The following is an 8,210-nucleotide window of genomic DNA, read 5'->3' as shown; positions in this document are numbered from 1 at the left end:
TTAGAATTTGGAAATGAAAGAATTTAGAATTATAGGCCTAAAACTGGAGACAGTTAAGCCCAATGACAGTTTTTTTTGATAGATACAAACGCCTCAAGAGGTGGAGATGTAGTCCTCTCCTAAAGGTTTACAGGAAGTCCTCAACCTATGACCAGTTGCAATGATTGTCTCTGGGCGTACTTACAACCTGGTTCTGAAGTTGCAACATTAGTGTCCTCCCCCACTCCCATGATCTCGTTTACGATGGTCTTGCTGAAACCTGGTGTTTTCTTCTGGTTTTCAGAAAACATGGCCCATTGATTCAATTAAAGTCTGCTACAAAAAAAGGTCCTAAAATCAAATTACCAGAATAACAGAGCTGGAAGGGACTTTGGAGGTCTTCTAGTCTAACCCCATGCTCATGCAAGTGACCCTCTACCATTTCAGAGAAATGGCTGTCCGGCTTCTTCTTGAAACACCTCCAGTGTTGGAGCACCCACAACTTCTGAAGGCAAATGGTTCCACTGATGAATTGCTCTCGCTGTTAGGAAATTTGAAAATGAGAACTAGGGGTGACATGATAGCAGCGTTCCAATATCGAAGAAGAAATTTCCTGATAGTTGGGACAATTAACCAGTGGAAGGACCTGCCTCCAGAAGTTGCCTCCAGAAGTTGTGGGTGTTCCAACACTGGAGGTTTTAAAGAAGAGATTGGACAAATGTTTGTCTGAAATGGTATTGGGTCTCCTGCCTGAGCAGAGGGTTGGAGTAGAAGATCTCCAAGTTCCCGTCCAACTCTGTTTTTCTGTTTAAAAAATTCTCCTAAGCTTTTCTCTCCTTGATTGGTTTCCATCCATTGTTTCTTGTTTTGCCTTCAGGTGCTTTGACTCCCTCTTCTTTGTGGCAGCCCCTCAAGTACTGGAAGATTGCTATCATGTCACCCCTAGTCCTTCTTTTTCAGTAGACTAGACATAACCAATTCCTGCAACTGTTCTTTATATGTTTTATCCTCCAGTCCCCTAATCACCTTTGTTGCTCTTCTCTGCAGTCTTTGGTCATGTGGGTGACCCAATTTATGACCAAAATGACGGTGATAGGCAGGCCATAAGGTCATAAGTCCAGGATCAGCTCTAACTGTCCTGCAAGAACTTTCATAGTGATTACAGATTTCAATAGAATATAAGGCAAAGTCCCTGGACCAATTGTTGTGAAGTATATTATTGTGCTTTAGGACTTCCTAACGTCCAGCTTTCTGATAAATTGCACCCCGTTCAGCTCCGTTAAGTTCTTTATTTATGACTTTCCCCAAGTGAGATAGTAGGAAGGCAATTCATTATTCATAGACAATTATTAAGAATTACTCAGGCTGGACTGTTTCCTTAATATCTGATCTGGCCTTAAGGCAAGTTGGGAGGTAAAGCATTCTGATGCTGTCCTTGCATCTGATCAGACAGTGGGATGACTTCCTAACAGAAGTGAATTATACTACTGAGCTTTTTAATTCTAGATTCTTTACTGAGACAATAACCATGTCTTCTCTTTTATTAATAACTCAGGACCTGACATTTCTCATGCTGAACAACCTCACAGATTCCCTTCCCCTCCCAAAACTGCCTGCATGTGTCTTCTTCTCCAACCCCCACTCCCCCCCCAAAAAACAGCGAGAAAATCTGCACAAGAAAATTACCATTCTTAAATATTTGATTTTGAGCTGTAATAGTCACACTTAAAATATCATTGATTAAAGGGATTAAATTGTATACAACGAATTTCTGTTATTTCATGGTATGGAGCCCAGAGGTGCACTATAAAGTAGACCTCTGGTTTAGCCTCAGAAGGTAAATAGGATGTCACAAGGCACAAGAGGACCAAACAAATTAAAAAGCCTTTGAGTGCAAAACATTCAATGTTTTCAGCATGTTTTATTTGTCGTTTTGTCTATGTTTCAAAATGGATGCTACATGACTACATAAGAGAAAGCATGAGCTTGACTCTTCATGGAACAGTTGAGCTGCAAAACCTCAGAAGATCACTAGAGGGCAGCTAAAGGTTACCATTTGCTGTCTCTGTGCTGCCACCTAGTGACCTTCAGGATTTTTGCAGCACAACTGTGGGTCACCCTAGAGAAAATGATTGTATAATCTTAAGGGACAGTGTTGGGCTATCACTGCAGGTGTGGAGAGAAGGAAGACAAAGAGGTTTTGTTCATAGAGAGGATGAAAACATGGAAAAAAGAAAAATGCCTTTGGGTATGGTGGAGAACAAGGTGTAGGAGGAGGGAGGAGAGAGAGAGGGAGGGAGGGAGGGAAAAAAGAAAAAAGGAAGGAAGGAAGGAAGGAAGGAAGAAAGAAGAAAGAAAGAAAGAAAGAAAGAAAGAAAGAAAGAAAGAAAGAAAGAAAGAAAGAAAGAAAGAAAGAAAGAAAGAAAGAAAGAAAGAAAGAAAGAAAGAAAGAAAGAAAGAAAGAAAGAAAGAAAGAAAGAAAGAAAGAAAGAAAGAAAGAAAAGCTCCCAGGCCTAGTTCAGGCCATCTGGATAGGCATGTTCTTGACCAGAAAGTTGCTCTACTGGGAAAGTTTAGCCACATTTTGAGGTCCCAGGCTTGACACCCCTGGAACAGATGCATCCCCATTCATGAGATCTGCTTAGCATTAGGACACACTATTCTCCAAAGGGTGGCCAGATAATTCTAGCCAACCTTAGAGACGTCGGCCTCAATTACATTTCCTTGATGCCACGTTGTGCATTATTTAACCTTCTCCTTCCCTGCAGCACCAGAGGAACACACCACACACACACACACACACACACACACACACACACCGGTTGAAGGAGGAAGGGTCACCCGATGGCTCTCACAGGTTACCCACAAGCCCTGCTTATTGTCTGGTGTGTGCCTAGTGAGACTGTGAGTCTGACTCATTGTCAGTCCTTAAGCTGAGTCAGACTCTCAGTAGAGTTGATATTCTTAGCGCTTCCAGCATAGTTTTTATGGGTGTGTGTGCTCGTGTCAGGGAAAACAGTGCATAGGGGAACTCTCGGGGCAAGGAAGATTAGCTATTAAGCACAAAACAGACCCCCATCCAGGAGATTCTTAATGGAACGGATAATGTTCCCTCTTCTAATAAGGTTTCAATTTGGCTTAACATGATGTGGTAATTGGAAATTATGTTTGACTATTGTCAGTTACTCTAATGTAGCTTTTAAAAAATAATTAGCACTAAAACATAAATACATCTAAGGGGGCTTATTTCATTTGTGGGAAGAATGATACTTGTTACATGATTTGGTCCTGAATAAACTCAACCTATGCAGCATTATTATTATTATTATTATTATTATTATTATTATTATTATTATTATTATTATTATTATTATTATTATTATTATTATTATTATTATTATTATTATTATTATTATTATTATTATTATTATTATTATTATTATTATTATTATTATTTAATTTTGTAGAAACAGTCCTGATCACCATCAATAGATTAGCTTTATGATGTAGAAGATCTGCACAAAACTATTATACAACAGAGTTTCAGAACAATTGGGAGTAGAAGGTAAATGTGCTTTTGATACTTGGCATTATAACACATTCATATTTATGCTGTTTTATCCTGATTTGATGTTTAAGGATTGCAAGAGCACTTAGGCTTATATACTGCTTCACAAAGCTTTTACAGCCCTCCCCCTCTAAGGGGTTTACAGAGTCAGCATCTTGCCCCCAACTATCTGGGTCCTTATTTTACCAATCTCGGAAGGATGGAACGCTGAGTCAAACTTGAGCCAGTCAGGATTGAACTTTTGGCTGTGGACAGAGTTTAACTGCAGTACTACATTCTAACCACTGCACCACCAGGAAGGAGAATGAGGAAGAGAATAAGAGAGGAAGGAAGCAAGGGAGGGAGGGAGGGAGGGAGGGAGGGAGGGAGGGAGGGAGGGAGGAAGGAAGGAAGGAAGGAAGGAAGTTAGGAAAGAAGGAAGGAAGGAAGGAAGGAAGGAAGGAAGGAAGGAAGGAAGGAAGGAAGGAGTAGCAAAATCACTTAGACTTATGTACCACTTCACCGTGCTTTACAGCCCTCTCTAAGCAGTTTACAGAGTCTGCATATTGCCTCCAACAATCTGGGTCCTCATTTTACTGACCTCGGAAGGATGGAAGGCTGAGTCAACCTAGAGCTGATCAGGATTGAACTCCTGGCTGTAGACAGAGTTTGCCTGTAATGCTACATTCTAACCACTGCACCAGCAGGAAGGAGGATGAGGAAGAGAATAAGAGAGGGAGGGAGGGAAGGAGGGAGGGAGGGTGGAAGGAAGGAAGGAAGGAAGGAAGGAAGGAAGGAAGGAAGGAAGGAAGGAAGGAAGGAAGGAAGGAAGGAATTCCACTTCTCTGGTATTCTATTTATTGTAGATTTATTGGCTGTCTTATTTTATTTTTAATTACTTTACGGTATATCACTTAGAATTGCCCTGGCAGTTGAGGTGTCCTTTAAATCTATTGAATCAGTTAAATACCCAGCTTCATGAATACATTATAAGGTCTAAAGGCAAGCTTTCATTTATTGTAAATTTTTCTTAGAACATTCCTGATTTTTCCTCCTTTTTCGGGATCATTCTCTCTCGGGTAGAAAAAGCAACTGTAAGGGTGGAGAAGAAGCTTGTTCCACCTGGCCTCCTCAAGCAAGCCATTTCCCGGGTTTGAAAAACCTTCTCCTTCCTTGTTAATTTGTCTTGAAATTGTGTTCCAAATTATATCCTCTGAATCTTCTCATACGCACTGACACAGGTTGTTTGATTGCTTGAGAAAGTAAGTGAGCCGCTTATTCTGGAGTCTGCTCCCTCTAAAGTCTGGGCGACGAGGGTAAAAGAGCCGAGCTGCTTATAGGCTACGGTGGACAATATCCCTGAATAATTTATTAGTGGAAATCTTTTTTTCCTTTCTCAACCGTGCCAAAATGCATGGCAGGAAAAATTCCTTTCTTCTTTGCAAATGGCCACGGAAGTCTCCGTAGTCTCTTCGCTGAGACTCGCCTTCAGGAAAACATTCTACTTAGTTAATAACCATGACTTATTCGTACATCAGAGATCAGTATACTTCGAAGTTAAAATAACAATTGGGACCGGCCACAGTGTGCATAACGGTGTCCCATTTCTATTGTTTTATGCTCCGCGTAGAGAATGACCACCACCACCCCCCACCAGATCCAGGAGCTTATTTTGAGGAACTGAATAATACGGTTGGCGAAAGCTCATGGTTTTGGACAATGGAGCGATAATGGTTTCCTTAAACTCGTGTGGAATTCACCGGGCGGAATCCAGAAGTCTTAAATTGGCTCAGTATGGACCTACTGTGCTTCGTGCTGCTTTGCGACAGCTCTTAACCACCAACAATTGTTTCCCACCAGAAAACAGAGTTATGAACACCTGGAGATGAGTGGGTTCCATACTGTGGTGGGTCTCTTAGCCACGTCTCTTTTTTTTCATACTTTCAGCTCACTAGAACCTTTTGCCAATTTTCCACTTTATGAACTTTGCATCTTACAGCTTCCTTCCCCTCCCTCCCTCTTTTTCTCTCTCTCTCTCCCTCTCTCTCTCTCTCTCTCTTGGAATTAAGTATTAGAACAGCCAAGAAAGTATTTTCAGAGTCTTTCACCGTTTATATTTTTATCCTACTTTTTTCTTTCTCTTAAATAGGCAAGTCAGAGGATTGAGGGTGAAGGGGTCCACCTATTCTCCAAAGCACCTGAAGGCAGGAGAAGAAGCGATGGATGGAAACTCATCAAGGAGAGAAGCAACCTCGAACTAAGGAGAAACTTCCTGACAGGGAGAACAATTAATCAGTGGAACAACCTGCCTCCAGAAGCAGTGAATGCTCCAAGAGCCTTGGTGGAGCAGTGGGCTAATGCCTCCTTAGGTAACACCAGCTGCCTGCAATTAGTGCAGGTTCGCATCCCACCAGGCTCAAGGTTGACTCAGCCTTCCATCCTTCCGAGGTAGGTAAAATGAGGACCCAGATTGTTGGGGGCAATTAAGCTGACTTTGTAATAATGCCGCTGGGGTGTGTGTGAAAGCCCTAATAAGCAGACATATACATAGAATGAAGGCTACTGCTAAGCTTGTAAGCTGCCCTGAGTCTTTGGAGAAGGGCGGGATATAAATGGAATTAAAATAAATTAAATAAAAACCCTGGAAGTCTTTAAGAAGAGACTAGAGATAGTCATTTGTCTGAAAGGGTATAGGATCTCCAGTTTGAACAGGGGTTGAATTAGGAGACTTTCAAGATCCTTTCCAACTGTGTTATTCTGTGAATTAAATATTCTGTTCTGTTAATTAATCAGTGGAAGAGATTGCATCCAGACGTTGTGGGTGCTCCAGCACTTGAAGTTTTTAAGAAGAGACTGGACAGTTATTTGTCTGAAATGAGATAGGGTTTCCAGGCTGAGCAGGGGGTTGGACTAGAAGACCTCCAAGGTCCCTTCCAGCTCTGTTCTTCTGTTGTTCAGCGTTGATGGTAAGGAACATAAATGATATCACAAACATGGGATAGGGGGATGCTATATCGTTCTCATTATGAACACCTAGGAACATTCTGAGCCTCAAAGTAAAGAGAATAATTTTCTTTTCAATATACCCCCTGATGCTTCGTGCATCATTATGATGATATGGATGAATCATCTATATTTTGTCCTTATTTTAACTTTGGGAAAATCATTGTAAATCACTTTTGAAAATGTTCTTAGTATGACTTGTAGGCGTTGGAACATTTAGCCTCTGGGATTCAGAAGCCAAATTTATGAAAAAAGATGAGCAATTGCATCTTGACTCTCAATCTTAAGAATATAAAGTGGGGTCATGAACATCAAAAAAGCCAACACAGTGCTAGGCTTCATTAACAGAGGGATAGAATCCAGACCATGTGAAGTGTTAATGCCACTTTATAACACTTCGGTAAGGCCACACTTGGAATACTGCATCCAGTTTTGCTTACCATGATGTAAAAAAGATGTTAAGACTCTAGAAAGAGTACAAAGAAAAGCAACAAAGATGATCAGGGGACTGGAGGCTAAAACATATAAGGAACGGTTGCTGGAATTGGGTATGTCTAGTTTAATGAAAAGAAGGACCAGGGGTGACATGATAGCCATGTTCCAATATCTCAGGGGCTGCCCCAAAGAAGAGGGAGTCAAGCTATTCTTCAAAGCACCCGAGGGCAGGATAAGATGGATGGAAACTAATCAAGCAGAGAAGCAGCCTAGAGCTAAGGAGAAATTTCCTGACAGTTAGAACAATTAACCAGTGGAACAACCTGCCTCCAGAAGTTATGAATGCTCCAACCCTGGAAGTTTTAAAGAAGAGACTGGACAGCCGTTTGTCTAAAATGGTATAGGGTTTGGACCAGATGACCTCCAAGGTCCCTCCCATCATCATCATCATCATCATCATCATCATCATCATCATCATCATCATCATCATCATCATTATTATTATTATTATTATTATTATTATTATTATTATTATTAATCATTATTATCATTATTATCATTATTATCATTATTATTAATTATTGCTTCATTGCCATGTATCGTTTATCTAAATTCAAATCCTTACAGTATATTGCCCAAGTAATATTGTGCCCCACTGACTGGACACCACCAATTCAATTGATGGACACTTTGTAGGAAAATCTAATACCTCCATTTGTAGGAGCATGGGAGAAAGTTAATTTGAGGTTCTGGCTTTAGATCAAGAAAGAGAAATGCATTGTACTACAACTCCCAGCACCTGGTCACCATAAGCATTTCTCGGCTAGCTTTGCCAGGAATTAAATCATCCTAGCAGATTTCCCAAAATTTTGAAGGCTGTGTGTGTTTGTCTTGCATTGACAGCCCCCAGTGATTCGTCAACTCAGTCCAGGATTCAACGGTGCCTCAAATGACTTGGGATTCTCCAGGTCCTCTTTTAGAATTCAGGAATCTTGAATGAATCCAAGGTTCAAATAGAAATTAAGTACTGAGGGCATTACTTTTCTGGATTTGGATATGACTCCTAAGGGAAATGTGATACAAAAAGCTCTTTCTCGCTTTCATTTTTTTAATTGATTCACTCCTATATCACCGGAAAATTGTGTCGATTCGTAGCTTAGAGGGTTCAACTGTTGGCCTCTGAGCTGCAACCTTAACCCTAACCCTTTACCTAGTGGCGTTTTATTTTGAACTTAAAACAAGAATT

This window comes from Vipera berus (genome assembly GCF_964194415.1).
Source record: "Vipera berus genome assembly, chromosome: 6".
Lineage (NCBI taxonomy): Eukaryota > Metazoa > Chordata > Lepidosauria > Squamata > Viperidae > Vipera > Vipera berus.
Note: the sequence above shows the minus strand (reverse complement) of the source record.